The sequence below is a fragment of the Camelus ferus genome, chromosome 7, assembly GCF_009834535.1.
Source record: "Camelus ferus isolate YT-003-E chromosome 7, BCGSAC_Cfer_1.0, whole genome shotgun sequence".
Classification (NCBI taxonomy): Eukaryota; Metazoa; Chordata; class Mammalia; order Artiodactyla; family Camelidae; genus Camelus; species Camelus ferus.
Genome location: NC_045702.1, coordinates 54,653,838 through 54,675,670, shown reverse-complemented (window position 1 = coordinate 54,675,670; position 21,833 = coordinate 54,653,838). Strand labels below are relative to the sequence as shown.

The 21,833-nt window shown below is 34.8% G+C and overlaps 1 long non-coding RNA gene across 1 annotated transcript in view; it reads left to right on the top strand.

Moving 5' to 3' along the window:
- LOC116664953 overlaps window positions 1–21,833 on the top strand; it is a 54,177-nt gene that overhangs the window by 9,981 nt on the left and 22,363 nt on the right. Inside the window, exons 3-4 of the long non-coding RNA XR_004321509.1 lie at window positions 4,687–4,873; window positions 16,856–16,994. This is a non-coding gene — a long non-coding RNA (uncharacterized LOC116664953). The remainder of the gene's footprint in view (window positions 1–4,686; window positions 4,874–16,855; window positions 16,995–21,833) is intronic.

The following is a 21,833-nucleotide window of genomic DNA, read 5'->3' as shown; positions in this document are numbered from 1 at the left end:
GATCATTTATGGTAACGAAGGATTCTTATACAAAGTTAGATACCAGGAAATGATTTTCAAGTATGCAGAAGAAATTGCCTTTCGTGGGGCTGAGGTGGGGGTAGGTGGCAGGAAGAATTCATTAAGTGTCTTGAAATTATTATTATTATCAGGAAAAAAAAAGCACTGAAGAAAAAAGCCACATCTGAGACTGGATACTTGTGCCAATAATAAGAAATAGTTTTCTGTCCCAAGGACGTGGAATTTGTCATTAGGAAAAAACAAAGGACAAAAAGAAATAGTAGTAACCTAAATAAAGCACATTTATAATCAGATTTTTGGCAAAATTGAGTAAGTATGAGAACCGAAAAATGCTAATATGGCAATTTTTCCTAGGATAAAATTAGAAGACTTAACCATCATTCAAATCTTTGGATTTGCATTCCCACTGTTTCAAATGAAGGGCACCAGACTCAAAAACTACTCCTTCTGATTTTCTTCCTTAAGGGAAAAGTCTAGTGTAAGCGTCTACTTACCGTCCAGGAATTGGCAGAAGGTCAGATTTCTCAGTGCTGTAGGTTTTTATCTGCAAGATCATCTCGAGGAGGTATTTCACACCATCCACAGGGAAGGAAACATGGCTTCCCCTTGGTCGGCTATTCCTCATGTTATCATCATGTCAGCAGAATTTGTCACAGGGATTACAGTAAATGGATTTCTTATAATCATCAATTGTAACGAATTGGTCAAAAGCAGAAAGCTAACACCAATACAGCTTCTTTTTATATGTATAGGAATGTCTAGATTTGGTCTACAAGTCGTGTTAATGGTACAAAGTTTTTTTTCTGTGTTCTTTCCACTCTTTTATAAAGTAAAAATTTATGGCACAGCGATGATATTTTTTTGGATGTTTTTTAGCTCTGTCAGTCTCTGGTTTGCCACCTGTCTCTCTGTATTTTACTGCCTCAAGATATCAGGCTTCACCCAGTCCCATTTTCTTTGGCTGAAATTCAGGATCTCAAAGTTAATGCCTTGGCTACTTCTGGGAAGTCTGCTGTCGTCTGTGAGCATTGCAACTCTGTGCATCAAGGTGGATTACCCTAAAAACTTGGATAGTGATGTCCTCAGGAATGCCACGCTAAAGAGGACTAAACTCAAGACAAAGCAAATTAATGAACTGTTTCTTGTCAACTTGGCATTAGTACTTCCTCTAGCCATATTTGTGATGTGTACTGTTACGTTATTCATTTCTCTCTGCAAGCATACTCATCGGATGCAAAACGGATCTCATGGTTTTAGAAATGCCAGCACAGAAGCCCATATTAATGCATTAAGAACAGTGATAACATTCTTCTGCTTCTTTGTTTCTTATTTTGCTGCCTTCATGGCAAATGTAACATTCAATATTCCTCACGGAAATCAGTGGTTCTTTGTGGTGAAGGACATAATGGCAGCGTATCCCTCTGGCCACTCAATTATAATGATCTTGAGTAATTCTAAGTTTCAACAACCATTCAGGAGACTTATCTGCCTTGAAAAGAATCAAAGAAGAGGAGGACCAATGTAAAATATTTTGTACGTCCTTATCATGGATTCAATGGACTTCTGTTTTTGTTTACTTACATGTTTTGTGTGCTCTCTCTCTCTCTCTCTGGCAGGTTCCTGCTCATCTCCCACCCCCAAAAGCACTAATTTTGATGTTGGATGGATAAGATATCTTCCTTCCAGGACTTCTGTAGTGAAAAATATTAACACATTTAAATAACTAGTACTTGTATTGGAGTGCCTATTGTGATAGAAATCTGAAAAAAATACTAAGGCTTCCCTTGGCTGACTAAAGTAGTTCTGTTATCTGACTTCCCAGGTCATTGAGAATCTTCTGGTTTAGATGAGCAAAATCACACTGATCTAGTCTAAGACTTGGAACAATAAATAATTTGGCTATTTGTGCATAACATTTTTCTTTTTTTTCAAAGAGAGTCATTAATGTAATTATTTTTAAATGTAAATTATATGTTGAAAGTGTATGTATGTCAGGGAAATGTATTCAGATATACAGATTAAAGTCTTATTCTGCTTCTAATTTCAGTTACTAGGTCAGGATGGTAAATGATAAGGTGCAAACATATATATACTGGCATATGTACGTACACACACACAATCCAGGGTCTCCATTTATACAAGTTGAAGAAATATTTTTCATCCCCCTGAAGTGTTAAAGTCATGCCCAAATAGGATGTGAGGGAAGTTGCTGACGATGAAGTCCTAGCAGGAAATTGTTCAACTTGTGTTTTAACTTCCCTCCAACAGAGACTCTTCTCTAGAGCATGGCTGCAGTAAATGACTTGAAGCTCTAAGTTAAAAGCTTTGAAATCTGTTGCTAGATTTGAATTGATTCTACTCTTTTTAAATCTTGAGTTGTATTGCTTTGGGGAAGAAAATATTTTTGTAATATATTACACCTCAGGATCTCTGAATCTGTGAAATCCTTATTGGCTTTTAAACAAAGAAACAAAAAGATAAATAGTCATTTTAACTGTAAATAAATTGTATATAAGTAGATTGTTTCTTTTCTAGGGTGGGGGAAAAAGCTAGATATGTGTATGAATATGTGCACATGTATGTGTGAGTACTTTTTCTTTATAAAACATTTTCATACACAATCGTTTATTTCATTCTCAGGGCACTTTGTAAAGTAGGTAGTAGAATTATCTCTGCTTTACAAATGAGAAATGAAGGTTTGGAGAGGTCCCTATCCATGCCTAAGTTCAGTCAACTGCACTCAAGTGGTATAATTGAAACTCAAACCTGGTTCTTCTGTCTCTAAAGTCAGCACCCTCTCTGGTTTTCTTTCCATTATTCTTCATATCAACTTTTAGATTCTGAAAGTCACGACAAGAAATGACATTCCATCTATGACCTATGACATCCTATGACCTTTCTGTATTATGGCCCTAGAAAGTCAATTAAAAAATATTTCACAGATCTCTGAATTACTTCTATTATTTGTTCAAATTATTTGTTTTCTACTTCATCTCATACTTGGTTTACTAATAGTCTGAAGCTGTCTACACATAGGTGCCCCAATTTATGTTTTAGTATCACTAGACTCTTATATGGTAGGGGAACTGCTGGACCAGTCTCACTTATCATAGGTCAGATGAGACTAAGCTCTCTGCTGGGAAAAACTGGTATTTGCTATGTTTCCATCTCGAGCTTTAGATAATTGTGTAACTGGAACCTACTCTCAGAGTGTAGAACAGACATACAAGCTTTTGCGTCACCCTGGGGGATCCCACACCCCCCTGGTCTCCTAGGTCAGGCTGGAAGTCTTACTTATGCTATTACATGAATTACACAGGGAGTCATGAATTACACAGCAGATATTTCCATAGTGAAGTCTGATATCATTGGATCATTTATATCCTCTAGTATGCTCATTTTTTAATTTTAAAAAACAGTTTTAGTAATTGTTTTTTAATTTGCAAAATAATACACAGTGTAAAAAATTGGGAAAACACAGAAATATTAGAAGTGAACCTGATATAATCACAGGTAAAATTTTCATATACATTCTTTCAGGATTTGAAACATATATATACATACATACAGACATATATAAGTATATGTGTGTATGAGTGTAATTTATTATATTATGAAGGTGCTGATGTATGTATACTTTATGCTTTATGCAACCTTAGCACTTAAGTTACATGTGAGAAATTTCTCATATCTTAATAGCTTAATAACATTTTATTTTATGGTTTAACTTGGTTTTTAACCACTCTTCTATTGTTAACCTGTCTCTCCATTAACAAAAAGAATTATGGTTGAAAACTGTGTTTATATTATCGAAGAAAAAAAAGGAGCTCACCTAAACAAAATAAAAGATGAAATAAAAGTTTACAATTAAAGAAGGATAGTCTTTTATGATTAATACTACTTATAAATGACTAACCAAATTGGTACTAATGCCTAGAAAGATTTTGGGATGGGAATCTCTTGGCATGGGGCCTATTGGCATGGGAAACTTTTGTAATGATGCTGTGGGCTGGGAATTCCTTGAAATGGGCTTCAGGCTGGGAATTCCTTAGAATGGGCTGCAGAATGGCAAGCATTCTGAGATTATTTCATAAAGTCTGTATAAAAAGGCATCAATGCCTTTAGAAGAAATTTCAATAATTAGGTAATTAATTTTAGATCCCAGAATTGCCTTACTTTTTTGTGTATATTATCTCAGGAATCCTCACAACCCTGAAAGAGAATATGGCTAGGTTAAAGATGAGGAAGTCTAAACTTGAAGAGACAACAGGATTGGTCTAGAATTATCTAGACCTGAGTTTTGCCTTCTAAATCCAAATTCCGTATTTTTTTCTAAATTTAATTGTGTGTCAAAGTCATCTGGGAAACATTTTATAATTGTAGATTCCTAGGCTTATCCTAGACATGCTGAATATGGTCTCTAGGAATGGAACCCAGGAATCTACATCATAACCTTCCCAGGCAATTCTGATACAACTTTTTAGGGACCAGGGTTTGTGACTCACTACATTACAGCATATTAATGCTACTAAAGGGAGCCTAAGAAATATATTTATGTCAAAATAAAGTCTTTCTTAGGAGAAATTTTAATGGCATTTAAATAGTATTATTTTCCATTACAAACCATTCAAGTTGTAACTCACCCTTTTATTTATACTCTTTTAGCTCAAAGGAACTGATTTATAGTTTGATTACCCAGTGCAACAACATATGGAGTGCACATGGAATGATCAAGAAGAAATACTGTCATGGAAATCCAGAAACAGAAGCCAAGACCAGGTGAATCAAAGGCAACCCTGTAGTGGTCAACAGCCACAATTTTTGGAAACTTCTGTAGTGCTCATCCATTGCTGTGAGTCAGCCTTTCTCTCTGCACATTTATTTTCCTTACACACTAGAGATAATCATTCTCTACTTTCTATAGATACCTTTTCTCTATTATATTTTCCTCATAGGATAATGCCTACCTCAGTGTGATAACATGTTTGTTTTTGCAAACCCTTTGGTGAGCACAGTCATTGCTCCCACCCATCAAAACTGAACATTTACCAAAGTAATTGTAAATATAAAAGAGGCAGCTACAAATTTACAATAATCCTCGAGAGTCCTCAAGATTAATGAATCTATTTGTTAGCTAACTTAGATGCCACAACTTGTTCTCAGATGCTCTCTTTTACCAAATTTATCACAATATTAGAAGCTGGAGGCAAAAGAAGAATCAAGCTCCTCCTATCTTCTCAAAAAGAAATGATTATTTGATTCCAGATGAGTATAAACTTCATGAAAACGGTGAAATTTAAACAGAAACTGGCTTAGGTTAGCTCACCTAAGGATCTGCAAAGACTGATAGGTTATCATTTCTAGCGTAGTGTAACTGTCAACCAGTGATTTATCTTTTACGACAAAATGGCCTCATGGCCAATTAGTTGTACGCGAAAACTGCTTGTGGCAAGAGGTTTACAGCAGGAACACTAGACGAGATTTTTTCAAGACTTGGGTAAGGCCACAGGTCCCCGTGGATTCCATAAAGACCTTTCATGGCACTGGGAGTTTGAAATCCACAAATAGCAGATTGGCTTATCTTTTCCAATATGTTCTAGGTAATTTTGTATCAAGAAGACTTTGTAGTATATGTAAATGAAATTTTTTCTGTAGAAGACCATATATGCAGCTTTCATTGAATAAGCACTGAGAGGTATGAATGTTTGTGTTTCCAGCTTTTGGGTACGTCATAGCTGATTCAAACTCCAAAATGAGTCTGAAGACATCTATATGTATTCTATTTCTTCTGACTCCTTCCTCAGTAGACACAGCTCCCTCTTCCTCATATCAACACCATTGAATTTACATTTAATTAATCACTAAAGAGTTTTAGTTTTAGCCATTTGGGTTAAGTTACTAAAGAGAGAACTCTCTAGGTTAAGCCCGAAATTTTGTGCTTCTTCTGTGTGACACGACTTAAATAGTAAATCTTTTAAAAATTGAAAACTTCTTCCCTGCATATGTATACATATCTATCCAAACTTCTGAAAGAATAAGAATTACAAAATTTTATTAAGAACTTCTTCCCTTTCATAAGGCAGGCTTCCTGTCCACTTTGTGTCAAGGGTAAACTCAGGTGTGTCTGACCTCCAGTATCCACCCTTATACAACCTTGTCCTCTCAACAAGTTTTCAAAGAGTACCACCTCATTTCCCACTGCCAGTTCTCTTGTTGTTCTGAAATGTACCCTCTATGGTTTTTGGACCTGAATTCATGTACATAACTGTGCTATTTTATTATCTCCTCATCTAACTCAAGCTTCAACTTGTTCCTATTCATATTTGCTATTTTCATTGTGGAAATTTCTCCCTTTTGTAAAGAAGGAAATGAAATAGAAGCGAAGCTGTACGGCTACGTTATGGCATCCATTAATGTTACTCTTCTGCCCAAGAAACTCCCTCATTCTTGTTTTCTTATTCTGAGCCTAATTTAAAACCTGTTTCACTTCCTTATTAATTTATGGAGTATCTCAAACTACAATTACTGGTTACATGATAAGATTATTACACAATAAATTTTAAGTTAATTCATTTGTGTAAACATATGTTATTCAAGTGGCTTTTTAAAAAATGCACGTGTTCTTTTTATGGAGACATAGAAGTCAGAGTGTTGAGGTTTTTATTTGCCACAACAGTTTACCTTCCTGAATTTGTGGAAGCTGAGCAACAGATCCTTGCTCATCCCATAGATATTCATGTGTGGTAAAATGTTATTGTACACTCAAAATACCTACTAAAATCTACTGAAGAGTAGATATTTGGATGGTTTGATATAAAACTCGAGTCACTTAACCATCAAACGATATTTCCCTATCAGAAACTTCTGGAAAAGCATTCATGCAGGCATTAAAGAGGATTCCGGTAGCTTTTATTCTGGTTACCCACCCAAACCACCTCCTTTCTTCTTTTTTACTAAGAACCGTGCCGTTGTCAAGGAATAGAATTGATCTTAGTTGCTCTGAGAAATCTTCAGAGATGTTATCAAACTTCAACACTTCAACAACCTACCCCATCATTAATTTCCTAGGAAGGTAACTGTCAGGATTGTTCATTTGTCATTTAATACTTTGTCTTGAAATGTATTCTTATAGATTTGTATCTTTTCTAGCCAATTATTTATAATTTTCTTGAAATCTGAGACCACATCATTTGTATTTTGCCATTCCAAACAAGTATGGAACCAACCATAAATAGGCACTTGAACATATGCTTTTGAGAAAGAATTGTATGCATCTCTATGTAGAGAGAGAGAATCAGATACCATAAAGATAGGTTAACTTTATTTCCAAAACTGTAAGAAATTGAGTAAGCTCAACGCCATTGTCATTTCCCTGAGCAAAAACCACAACGAAATTGAAATTGAATATTGGGGAAAACAGTACAGGCAAATTTATCTTTTAAGTCTCAGTTTATACACTGGGATAAAATAAGTAATGCACTGCCACCTAGTGGCAAACTTTTCACTTCAAATAAAATACTAGTTAAAATAGTCAAAAGACTTTAACCATTAAGGATATTTGTTCAGGAAATTTTTTACCTCATTAGAAAAATATGAGGAAAGGAGAAGTTAATATTCAGGTCATAGGAAATTTTGGACCAAATGAGAGTAAATAACTAGCCCAAATCAAACAAACTGGAAAGAAAAAAGCAAAAACCAAAATTATTTATGACTTTTATGAGATAATTGGAAGCTTGAATTTTGCCAAGATACTCAATTTCAATGAATTGATGTTCATTTTTTTAGATGTCATAGTGGTGCTATGCTTATGCTTTTAAAATAAAAATGTTTTATCTTTTAGTGGAACCATTCTGACATAATTACTGATAAATTGATGTGACGCATCAAAATTATGTTAGGAATGGAGGGAGATAAGTTGGAGGTATATTTAAAGCAATTTGAGCTGTAAATCGATCATTTTTAAAGCTGGGTAATGGTTACATGAGGATTCATTATACATTTCTACTTTTATACATGTTTGGAATTTTCTACAACAATTTTTTAAATCTCACCAGGAGATATCATTGAGTGTAGGTTTTGATCAGTAAAAACAGATAGCTTTTTTTCATCAATTATTTTGCAGAAATCAGTAGGATAAGCCATCCCTAGGGAAGAAGAACTTGTAATCTTCATTTGCCTTATAAAATGAACACTGAGGAAATTAACTCAAAACTTCTTGACCCCCAAGGTAATAAAAGTTGAAACTGCTTCTCAAATCGTGTTTATATTAAATGTCAAACTCATGTCGACTTATAAAAGATATTACTAAATAAAATACAAACGGTGAATCATCAAGATGTTATTTAGTAAAACTGCTCTGGAGTGGAATTATTCATTATCTTTCTCTGTCTTGATATTTATTGAGTATTGAGTTCATTGTATGCTGATTTTCTAACCTTTCAAAAAAGAGCTCAGGACGTACTGCCTTGTTGCTAGGTTTTAGGCAACATTAATGTCTTGCTTTCACTGTGCTTTCCTACTCTGACTTGAGTCCTTTAGAAAATTAATTCAGTCTCTTAGCAACCCAGCTGCATAAAACTTAAGGATACTTTGGATTCTTTTGTAAAGCAAAGGCTGAATGTTTCCCTTATAAACTGTTTGCTTAGTCTTACTGGCTTTGCAGAAAAGGTTTGTTGAGACATATTTCCCTAGACATTTTTATAAAAACTCTCAGTTTTAAATGGTGAGTGAAATTATCGATTTTCTAATGAATACTTCCTGCTTTTGTTTTTATTTTGAATTATTCTAGTTTGTCAATTTGACTAGCTCTTTGGAATCTAGGTGTTTTGTAAGTTAGACATGAGATGAATTCATTTATGAGAGAAACAGTTTCTTTCTCTATAATATCATGAAAAATGTATTAAGAAGGAGAAAGCCCAGCTGAAGGAAGGTGCTAGATTTCTTCATGAACTTATAAATGTGCATGAATTTGTGATCTAAAGAGTTTACTGTAATCTTAATAGCAGACTATTTTACAATGCTCTTTCTTACGTTGTCAGCATTTAGATATCAGGTGTGTATTTATGTCTGTCTGTCTATCTATCTATCTTCCCAAATAATTAGTTACAAAATTAAACTCAGATATGTAAGCAGAAGAAGCTTATATTTGCATAGATTTGATAACTGAGGAAATGTATTTTTAATTAGCAGATTATAAAAGCAGGTAAGAAAAATATTTTGTGTCTTTCCAGTAGAAAACATTTGAGGAAGGAATTTAGATGAAAATTTATTTTTTATATTGCCACTATTAGAAGATTAATTATTTAGAAAAATATAATTAGATATTTCATCTTTTAGATATAATTTTCAGAGAGATCTGTAATTTCCAGAATTTGGCAAACTTAGAATTCCTATTATTTCTCTTACTGTTGAACCTTATAAAACTGACATTTTTGTAAAGTTGAAAAATGATTGAATAAAAGGAATTTCATATGGCTTAACCTAAAATATGCAGAACCCTACATAGTTTTGTAAAGATAGGAGTTTTTTCTCAATAATTTTATAATCTAATTTAGTGGCCGATCTTGTAAATAATTAGCTTTACACCAGGTACAGGGGAAATGTAGCTCCACGTTCCATTGCTGTATTCAGAAGGAAGGGTGAATCCTGATCGGGCAAAATGGGAATGCTTTTATTGGAGATAGTATTTAAACTGGGTCCTTGAAACCAGTGTAATTTCATAAATGGAGAATAACTGTGCTTCCTGAATGCAGATTAAGCCATTCTTTTATTTCCAATGTGGTATCTTCGCCAAAATATAGCTCCTATAATAACATTTTCCACTAAAAGTCTGACTGAATGAAACTATTGCTAGTTTACTTTTCCTTACTTTCTCAGCCATACGTCGTATAACTTTATGTTTCTCTGTACCTTAGTTTTTTCCATGTAGAGTGAGGATTATAATATGATATTGCCATCGCAGGCTTCAATCATTCAACTAGATCTCCAGTTGATTTCTTTCTGCCAGAGTGTCTTGGGACTGCAATGACTAATGCATAATTCATATACTATAGAAGCCTAATTTTACATACATATCATTCAAGAGAATACTGTTCCTATCTCAAGGCTGTGTCATTGGGCAGCTTCTAGAGTAGGAAATGCCAGTGAAATCCACATTCCCAGGACAAGGGAGGCAGTGAGAGACCTCTGATTGCCCAAGTCCAGCTCATGGGTTAGCTGGTGGTCACATCCTTATGATGACCTCCTCCAGCACCATTCTTCCCATTCATCCAGCAATGGAAGCTTATATTGTTTTCATATCTTAACTGTCGTGAATAATGCTGCATGAATGTGGCAATTCAGATATCTCTTCAAGATTCTGACTTCCAGTTATTTTGGATAAATATCCAGAAGTGTGATTACTGGATCATATGGTAGTTCTATTTTTAATTTTCTGAGGAACTTCCACACTGTTTTCCATAGTGGCTGCACCAGTTTACATTCTCACCAACAGTGTACAAGTGTTCCGGTTTTTCTACATCCTCATCAGCAATGTCTTTTGTGGTTTTGATTATAGACATCAAACAGGTGTAAGGTGATAGCTTGTGGTTTTGATTTGTGCTTCCCTGATGATTAATGATGTTGGGCTGATGATTTTTAGCATTGGAGAAAGTTGAGGAATTGTACGTAGTCAGTGCCATATGTACTTGAGCATCGTTTCATTTACCTGTTGACCATTTTTACATCTTGTTGGGAGAAATGTCTATTCAAGTCTTTAGCTCATTTTTCAATCAGGTTATTTGTTTTTGTTGCTATTGTATTGAAGGAATTCTTAAATATCAGATAAACGGTTTGCAAATATTTTCTTCCATTCCACAGGCTGCCTTTTCACTTTGTTTGCTTCTTTTGTTGTGCAGCTTTCCTGTCCCTTGACTATTTTTTTTGCAGTATTTAAATAGACTCAGATAATGCCTATAGACTTGTTCTTTCTATTTCCCAGAAAAAGTTTGTCTTTTATGTTTATTGAAATTTATACAACATGATTTAATGATTAATTTGGTTTTTTCCAATTGAAATTAAATTTACATAAAATAATTTCACTACTTACCATTTTAAAGTGTATAATTAGGTGGTTTTTAGTACATTTACAATCTTATGCAACTTTCATCTCTGTATAATTCTAGAACATGTCTGTCACCCCAAAAAGAAATCTTATACCTGTTAGCAGAATCCAAATTCCCTCTTCCCCACATTCTGTTGCAAAAATTTTTTTAAATTTATTTTAAGGCGCTGAGTTTGTAGGCAGTTTATTAGATAGCATTATTACAGCAAAATCTGACTTAGCGACAAGCCTACACTTCCAATTAAATAATGGACATATATTTTGTTTAAATCTACTTATTATTATGATGTTTTCCTGTAAACTGTTCCTCCTCTTGTATTTCTTATCTTGGTTAAGAAATTTTGCCGTATCTTTGATTCGTTAGAATTCCTTGGTGTGGTATGAAAGACCTTTGCTGATGTCACCCAACTGACTTTTCTAGCTCTGTATTCCACTGCCGGCTCACCTACCTATGCTGTGCTCCTGCCAGGAGTGCTTCTTGCTTTTCTCTCAATGGGCCATGGTCATTTAAAAAAATTTAAAAAAATATATTTATATTAGAAGTTGACAACAATTTATTTTATGTTACAAAATATTTATTGTTAACTTTTCAAGTTGACATTTTCAGTGTTTCTCCAGAGTAGTTTCTGTTCATTCACAACTTGAAATTGTTGCATAATCGCATTTAGAATCTTGAAGATCCTTTATTTTGATGCTATTATCAAACAACATAAAATTCTAACACAAAACAAGGAAATTCACCCCCACCTCAGGTCTTTATTTCCCAGGAACCATGATTGTTACATTTCCACTTAGCCAAATATACTTTAATTGATAATTATCCCTCTTTCTAATGAGATTTCACATTCATTGGTTTTGTCTAGTAACATATTGATACATGCTTTAAAGTCGAGAAGTGTGCCAGCCATTTCCTTGTCATTGATCAGCAGAGAGCAAATCCATGCTTTTTGTCCACAGATCCCAGCAGTAGGAGCTACAGCACACTTAGTACAGTTTAGGTGGCCGTAGAATCCTAGAAATAGTTTATGACAAATTTTCTGTCCTTTCTGTGCTTTGGTGACATGTTGTGTCCTCCCTTTACCCCCTGGCATATTTCTCCTTGTCCTTCAAGATTAGTTCGAATGATAACTTTTCTTTTGATGTCTCTTCTATTTTCCCGATAGTGTTAGCTGAGCCCTCTCCTTGTTTCTCATAACACTATCGTAATATCATTGCCTTAGATGAAGCTTTATTTTTTGTTTTCATGTCTTTCTCCCAATAGCTCTGTTACTTAGGGGCATGAATTTCAAGTTAGTCATTTAGAATTCCTGGCCTCTAGTGCCCTGACTGCGGTGACAAGGTTGCTGAATGAATATTTGTACTAGCCATGATGCTTTCTTCCATCTCCCCTCCCCCCCACACACACCCTGTCATTTCTGAGCTTTTTTCCTGCTTTGTAAATCTTTCAGAGATCACCCAGGCCCATAGGGATAATATTTGATGCACCATTACTACAGTGGCATATCTTCCACCGATGTCTACATCTGTTGCAGATTCTGACATGGGAAAATGCCCTTGAGATCCAGAAAGGCAGGAGAGGCAGGGATATTGCAGAAGAGAGTGTTCAACCTAAGATCACAACCCCAAATAGAAAAAAATGTCCTGCAGCCACCACAATCTGAAATAAAAGTCAAAATGTGGGAAATAAAGCCTCCTGATTTTAGTTAAAAACTGTATACATCTTTGAGACTTCCAGAAAAACCATCAAGGACCATTAAGGAAGGAGAAAGGAGAATAAAAAGCAGTTTCCCAGGAACAGTGATTGGAGCTTAAGGAATCATCCCAAGAAGGCCGTATCTCCTAAATTTATAACTACATTTCCACAGCTGGATTCACGTAAGGTGAAGTTCATGTTTGTGGAGAGTGGAAAATATCCAAATGGTGTATACCTCAGTCCAAAACCACATGACTTTCGACAGGTACAAAAAGAACATTTGATTCTAAATAACTTAAAACAGATATGGGGAAATATGTATTATTTTTATTCATTTCCTAAGTATGACAACTATTACATGAGCAAAAAAAGTATTTGTGGATATAATATGTACAAAGTTGCATCTTTATTTCTCATGGAACAGTACAATTCAAAATCAGCAATAAATGACAAAGGAGAGGTAAGATCCTGGTTAATGTTTCTGATGGAGTTTTATCTGCCAGGTGGAATGACCAACTCAGAGATGGCTTTTCTCCGGTTAGAGAAGACTTTGGACTGAGCTGTGATTGGAGAACAGAGCTCAGTTGCCAGGAGTTTATAATCTAGTAGTAATGAAATCAGTTCATGGAACAAATGGATGAATGAGTGAAAACTGACCGAGAGAGGATATTGTATTGCTTAAAATAGATTTTCTAATGATTAACAATTTAAATAATATTTGAGCAAGAACTAGATTTCTAATTTAAAATGGTGGGAGGGGATTTTTTAAGGAGATGAAAATGAAGTCAAAATATAATCCATAGAATATGAATATACCCTATACTTAGGTCTATAGCTTCACACATAAATGTGACTCTTGCTGGGTAAACAGAGGAGCAATAGGAGAGATAATACCAAAAAAAATCTAGAAAAAGTTAAAAGTTTATTCCAGTGGGAAAATATAGGAAAGCAGTTAACAGCATGGCCACTGGGATCCCAGTTTTCTTACTTTTTAGTAGTTTAGGACAAGCCTTTTTCCTTGTTTATACATTGGAATAACAATTTATACATTGGAATAACAATGGTTTTACATTACTTAACATATTATGTAATGAAGGAGACAATTATATAAAAAGTTCTTAAAACAGGGTCTGAAATAGCGAGATATTCAATAAATGTGAACTCTTAGGAGCTATTAGGATAAAATTGGGAAATTCAAGAGGCCTTGATTCATATGTAACCTTCTTTACTTGTTCAGGGCATCTAAGCACTTCTACTTGTAGTAAATGAAATATATTACATTTTGGAGATGAGGAGAGGTCAATTAAATATCAAATGCCGTTGGTTTATTTAAATATTTTGTTAGTTACAGTTATAATTACAATACATGGATAAGTAAAAGTTTAAGGTATGGGGAACTTTTTAATTTTAACTCTATTTGTTTTTTAAATAAGAGTAAATTGGAGGCAGCAAGATATAAATTGTACAACCACCAGGTGTCAGTATTGTTACAAATGGAAACAACTAAAGCATTTTCTAAACTAACTTGCCTCACATTGGATTTGATTAAAGATGAAAAATCTTGTATTAGGGAGTTTCCTTTGGTACTTTTAATATTTTATTATCTGCTTGTGGCAGGACCTAGAATCAGTCACTAAGAAGACAACCCTGTCTAACTTGTTTGATATCCCCAAGTTCACTCTTTTTGTACCACACTGATTCGGCTTTTAAGCAGACATTTGCGGTGTTTTATTTGCTTAGTTTCTGGAAGTGTACAAATTCTATTTCAGTTCATATTGCTTCATTTAAACCATGTAAAAAAACCTTTGTTTTATAGTTTACTAACAACAGTCAATATTTATTCTATTCCAGCCTCAGCAAATTATTTTAGCTTTGTTCAATATTTTTTCTATTGCGTGAAGTAAATTCAGCTCTAGAAATAAAACATGTAACTCTATTTGCATTTATGATTAAGTTGCCAAATTTTGAATAGATTGCTTTAATTTCATCCTGTTTAAAATATCATTCTGAATTATTCACGGAAGGGTAGTTGAAGTCCTACGCTCCACTGTAAAATGAATGGGCTATACAGTATCTTGAATCTTAGCTCAATCTATGAAGCTTTCATATGCAAGTTTTAAATGCTGTAGCAAAACCCTCAAAATTGAATTTTACTGGTGAATTATTCAATATTTGGAAAAGTCAAATTCCAAATAGAAGTTTAGCAATAAGAAACAATATTTATTAATAATAGTAGTAATAACAGTATTATAATTAATAATTATTAATTAATAATAATAATTGCATATCTGGTACCAATGTAATCTGCCAAATTTCTAGACAACTTATGAAAACGACCCTTTTGGATTAAAATTCAAGTCATGACACTTAAGTACAGGTAAGTTATTATTCTAAAGTTAGGAATATGACAAAAATATAAGCTTTATGCATTGTATCTTAATAGTAATACTTGCAAATGCAAATAATATAAAAGGTATTTTTTTACCTGTCACCTTTAATGATACAGTAAATTTTTTAAATGCCCAGTTAATGAATGGCTTTGTTATTCATAACTTTTAATATATTATTGAAGATTGAGTTTGTAACTCAGTGTGTTCTGTGTAGAGAGCCAGTGGGTTAAAATATAGACTCCAGAAGCAAGCTGCGTAGCTTTGAATCTTGGCTTTACTGCCTTTAATCGCCTTAACTGTCTCTGTCTTGGTTTCCTCAGCTGTAAATGGGAATGATAATAATTGAATCTACATCACAGAATTATTGTGAGCATTAAATTTGTTACACATATTAAAGCACTTGGTTAATTATGTAAAGCACATGTTCTCTGGCACAAGATCAATACACACACACTGTTATTATTATTAGGGTGCCATTTTTATAGTGTTTATGCAGAGTTAATTTGTATAATCCAGCATTTTTTATTTGGATAAGGATGAATAATACATATTACATTTACATATTATAATTACATATCAATTATAAACAAAACAAGGTTTTAACAGTGGTTGTTTCTCAATAGTGGGATAATGATTGAGTTTTATTGTCTTTTCACAATGAGAAGCAAATAATTTTATAATTGTAAATTAAGATAATTTATTTGCAAAAAATGTATACATTTTAGCATGAATTAAATTTAAATGGTCTTGTCTAGGTGTGTAATTAAAATGGTACCCGTCAAATTTTCTCACATGTCAGTCACCATGGAAGAAGATGCCAAGAATATTTTGTAAGACCAAGCCCTTTGATGTTAAGAAACATCTAAGTAAACTATGGGCTAGAATACAAAATGTGCTATTCAAGTTCCAAAGCGCTAATGAGAAGTTTTAAAAGACACTTCCAGGGAAATAAAGTAGGATTTGAGTTGGAATTTGAAGGACAAAATTAATTCAAGCAGAAATGGTGGGGAGATTAAGCAAAATTTTACTTAGATTCTCATTTATAAATTGTTCAGCAATTTACTACTCCTGGATCCTGATCTTCAGAAATGAGACCATGTTCTGAGAGACATCATGAACAAATTGTTAAATTCTCATTTTTCTTCACGTCTTGCTAACTTAAAATTGGCACTTGCCATCTCCCTCTACAAGGATAGGATCACGTTGGCACTTGCCATCTACCTCTGCTCGGATTAAATCACAAGCCGCTGCAGCTGCTGACCTCCAACACACCCTGAAAGGCATTCAGGATGGAGATCAGGAATGAGGTGCTCTGTGCTCTGGGAAGACTGACTGTACAGGCCTTCAAATAGTTAGATATTTTCAGAAGAAGATTTTATGAGCCCTAATTCTTGCGTCTTCTCATTTCTAGAAAAGCACTAAAGTCATTAATGGTGACGTCTGCTCCTCGTGACTAGCAGCAGCCTCTGCCTACATGTGTGTTTGACTACACGTCCGCCCTTCACTGAAATATATAATACTGAGTTTTCCCCTGCCTCTTGGGAACAGTTTCTCAGAGCTTTCTGGGATGCTGTCTCCCAGGCTATAGTCCTCATTTGGCCCCAAATAAAACTTAACCCACAACTCTCACGTTGTGTGATTTTATTTCAGTTGACAGTTTTTGGTGACCACAAAGGGACCCCGAGCAGACTTCTCTCCTTCGCCTGAACTCTGCAAGGAACTGGAGCCTTGATACCAGCAGAGGCCCTCTGCACCCATCCGCCTCCTTGGAGAGTCCAGATGAATTTGGGTGAGTCTCTACTGATTCTTGGATCTCCTATATTGGTTGATGACACTGAGATTTGTTTGGCAATGTATCCAGGTACCTGGCCCTCTAGCAGAGAGATACTGGGGGGAAATACTCACCTAGTGGAGACTTACTGGGTGGGGCCTGGTTGAAAGATATCAGGGTCTGGACTGAGCGGTTAGGTAAGAGACTGAGCTGCTGCTTTTCCTCAGTTTGGCTACCTCAATAGAACTTGTCAGGATAAATGTAAAATTTTATTCCTGACAAATTCAACTTTAAAATGAAAAATAGAGTCTTTCAAACAGAGACGAAGGGCATCAGAACACCAGCCTCGGACTAACACCCTGGCCTGATCCATGTTTGGAGCTCATACTTGCAAGTACCTACTTAATTGGGGAAATTATACTAAAGGAGATCTCAATCTAAAATGGCCAAGTTGGGGTTCTTTTTGATATTCCAATATTGATATTTTTGCATGTACAGTTAGAAAAAGCTGGCCTTAAGAGCAAACAGACTGAATGGAATGCTTACTTGATTGGTATTTAGAAGCTTCTAAAAGAGGACATGATAAAATAACTTCTTTGCAGGAAACCAACAAGAAGTTGCTTGAAACTATGTCAGAACTAGAAAAGGCCGCTAGCACTGACACTGTCTCTGCCTCTGCTCCTCCCATGTATCCTCTCCTACCCGAGCTGTCTGGTCCAGGTAATCTCCTTTTCTTTTCTGCCTCTTCCACCTCCTGCTATTCCCTCTTCCCCAGTAAAGGAGTATTTAAAAAAAAAATCAGAGGTGATTATAGCTCTCCTTAAGGAGAAACCTATTACAGGGATATGTGAACCATCCTCAGTACTTATGTACACACCCTGGACCCAAGCAGAACTTAGAGCCTTGGCTAAGGAATTTCCCACTCCAAGTCAGGATCCATTGGGGTTTGCTAAGGAGTCTGAGTTAACCATCTGGATCTACGAGCCTGGGTTTTCAGGTCTATATCAATTAGTTTCTGAAAGCAAACTGGGGGAATGGACAGAGAAAGCAGGTTGGAAACGACCTCTAATGGACTTTGAATTACATAATCCACAGGCTCACACTGAATGCAAAGAATTAGCTCAAAAATTACTCAAATTTATCCAAGAGCTTTTTCCAAAAACTGTAGACTGGGCAGAGATCCAGCAGTGCAAGCAAAGACCTGATAAATCAATTCTGGACTATTATGGAAGGTTAAAAGAAAACTTTTAAGTAATATTCTGGCTTGACTCATTCATTCTCTAATCACCAAAAAGATCCTTTAATTAACTCTGCCTTTTTAGAAGGCTTAAATGAGGAATTGACTATTCTGGTCAAAAGACAATCTAGGTTGGTTCACACTACCTACAAACGCCCTTGTTACACTGGCTCACCAACTTTTAAGACCGTTAAAAAGAAAGAACAGGGAATATCTACAGAAATCATGAACCGTCAGTTGACTAAATAAGTACTCAATGCCAGTCAAAGGTTAACCAATCCCCATTCAATCCACAACTGCAAAGAGAAAACCAAAGTTTACTTTTACTGCAGAAAACCAGAGCATCAGAAAATAAATGTTAAGTTAAGAAGGAGAAGCCTAGAAGGAAAACTGGGTTTTAGACCAGAATTATGAGTTCAGCAAGAATAGGGCTGCTCCGGGGGAACATGGGGACTCTTTCCGCTTCCCCTCTCTAACACCCTAGGAGAAGGAGAAATGATTATACAAGGAGAACAATCAAAGCGCTCATAGATACAGGCGCCAGCCACCTTTCCAGTTTTGAACGCTGCCAAAATTAAAGGCTCTCTCCCTCGGAATAATACCTCAGTACAGATGGTAGGGGTTTCTATGCACTTATTAAGGCTTTTAAATCATTACCTTTAGAATTCTACTTAGGGGAACATAAAGGAAGGCCCTCCTTTTTCTTCTAGTAGAAAGTACTCCCAGTCACCTGACAGGCAGAGATCTACTGGAAACTTATGAAGTCCATATTTCCTTTATTCTTAAAGGAGAAATATTTCTAGATCTGAAAGACCAAATCAGACTTTGGTCATCATATAATGTTTGTGACTCATGATGAGGATGACACTGAACAAGACAAACTGTTAGGCTTAGCACCTAAAGAACTATGGGCACTTGATTCTGCCGACATTGGAAGAACACATTCTGCGTCACCCATTAAAATACTCATCATTCTGTAGTGCCAAACCCCCATACCTCATTGTCCATATTCCTAAGAACAGTGACTTCTTTTCTGTGATAGAGCTCTGTAGCACTTTTTTTTTTTTTTTTTTTTTTTAGTATTCCTGTACATCCAGATGATCAGTCTTTTTGCCTTTACTTGGAATGAGAGGCAATATACGTGGGCTGTAATGCCTCAGGGCTATAACTGAAAGCCCCACTTACTTCTCCCAGATATGAAAGCCAACCTAGAAAATCACCTCAGAATTCTGACACAGAAGGAACAAGTCCTTCTAGGAGAACTTGCTTTTTCTCTCCCTGTGCCTTAAGACCAGGCTCTCAGGAACATCTATCTTACGTAGACCATCTCTAATTCCTGAGATTGTAGGGGGTGGGGAGGTGGGGGAATGAAGACTTTTAAATTTAGCTTGTTCCAACTGTTAAAACTAGTGAGTTAAAAAAAAAAAAAAAAACTAGTGAGTTTTACATTGTAATACCTGATTCATGACCAAGTTTGGAAGATGAAACTATGAGATCTCTGGTTGTGTCTGTCTACATGTCTGTGTGTGTACTGCATATGCCTTTAATTTTGGATAGTATTATAAAAACTAATTTGTAAATAAGTTCTACGGAGTTGGCCTAAAGGAAAATAAGCTCTTATATAAATTCTCAGAAATATAAAAGGAAACTGGCCAGAATGAATTTCAGGTTCACGTGAACTGGGCAATATTCAGTATTAAATTAATACCTGATATTAAAGTTTGCTGATTTAATTAATATAGGCATGTCCCTAGAGTCATCAACATTAAGTATAATACCTTTGTTGTACCTAGGTTTAATAGAAGTCAAATAAGATCTTATTATATCTGTTACAAATTTGTCAGCAAGGAAGGTAACTTGATATGGTGAAATTTTTAAAAGTGAGGTGAATGCAAATGAGATAAGAGCCTTTGGATGAATTCTTTAGGAGTGATATATTTTAAAGATGTCTACTTTAAAATAAATTCTCCAGATATTTGGTAACTTAAAATTTTAGAGTTGTGCTAAATTAAGTTAAATGGTGAAAGTTTATTGGTGATGGTGGGAACTAGGTCATTCCCAAATATAGTAACATACTGAATCACTAATTACTGAATATTGGCTTCCCTTTGCAGAGAAACTAAAGGTGTCTAGGACTATTAATATGTTTACTGCCAAAATGTGATACTGTCTATAAGAAAGCACACGGTTCTTAGAAATTATTATTGATATTTGTTTGCCAATCTACAGAATACTAATGTAAAAGGCAACTCATAATTGCTTACTTCTTAGTTTTCATTAGATTTTTAAGAGTTGAGGATTCTATTTTAAAAATTTAATTAAAGCTACTAGGAAACATAAAGGAAACGTTTAGTATATAGCAGGAAAGTAGGATATGTGTTTTTAGTAAAAGAAGGTATGAGGAATGGAATTACCTTTTGTTAATGGAAAAAGAGTGATTTTTATCCTAAAGCTGGTTGCTTCTGAATGGAAAAGAAAATAAGGGACAAAATAATACGGATATAGAAAGTTGTGGAAGGTTTGTGGAAGAGGAACCCTGAGAAAATAGTATTGTACATGGTCGGGATTGGCTAAGTTTAGAATAAATTTAGTCGAGTAAATGACTGTTAGAAGGTACAAGGCTAGATTTAGTTCTCTTTCTCCCTGTTAAGAGGACAAAGGTTTCTTAAAATGTTAATCTGCCTTTAGCAACAGATTGTAAAGTTTCTTTTACCCCTTAAGTGATCTGTTCTGTATTTACCTTTAAAATATTTTATTGTTAATAAGTATTATTTCACAGTGACCTATGCTTTTATCTGATCAAGTGTTTTGAAACTTTTTAATAAGCTTCCCAAATACCAAATTTTAATAAGAGTTCTTCTGACCTTCAGCTAATTCTGGGATATTTCAGAGGGCCCCTGAATATCCCAAACAGAGATTTTAAACCAGTAAGGTTCATTTGGTATGTTAAACTACATGGGAAGTATTATCAAATGAATAATAAATCTTCTTGGTTTATATTGTATGAGAAAACATTATTAATACAGATATTCTAGAAATTATATGGAATTAAAAAAAAATCCGGTATATCCTGGTAAAATGTTATCAATCATAATTCTGGTTATCTTAAAATGTTGTATGTCACATCAGTACCTAAGTTCTTATCAGTTGCATTGTAATAAGGTTTTAAACTGTGCCCTAAGTTTTTTACCATTCTATAGATAGTTATGGTTTACTCTGATGTCTTTGCAAAATACCTCCTCTTCAAGAAGGTTTATAGAAAAGATTTCTTTGATAAATACAGATTTCTGATAACTTCCAGACCATATGTTGAACTGGATAAGAAATTAAAGAATTCTAATGGAAAACCTGATTGCTTCATAAAACTATTAACAGAAAGGATTATTTACATAGGACTGAGTGAACTGGGAAATAATCGTTATAATTTTTATGGTTCCTGTCTGAAACATTACTGGCTTTTCATCTGTGTTTTCCAGATAGAAAGAAACCTTTCTCCTTAAGCTAATTATGACTCACAGCAATTTGGTTAATTATACCTATGTAAGCAGACTTGGAACGGTTATCTTTTCTCTCTATGTGATCCCTCCAGAGATTGGAAACCCTTAGGTTCCCAGTGGCTT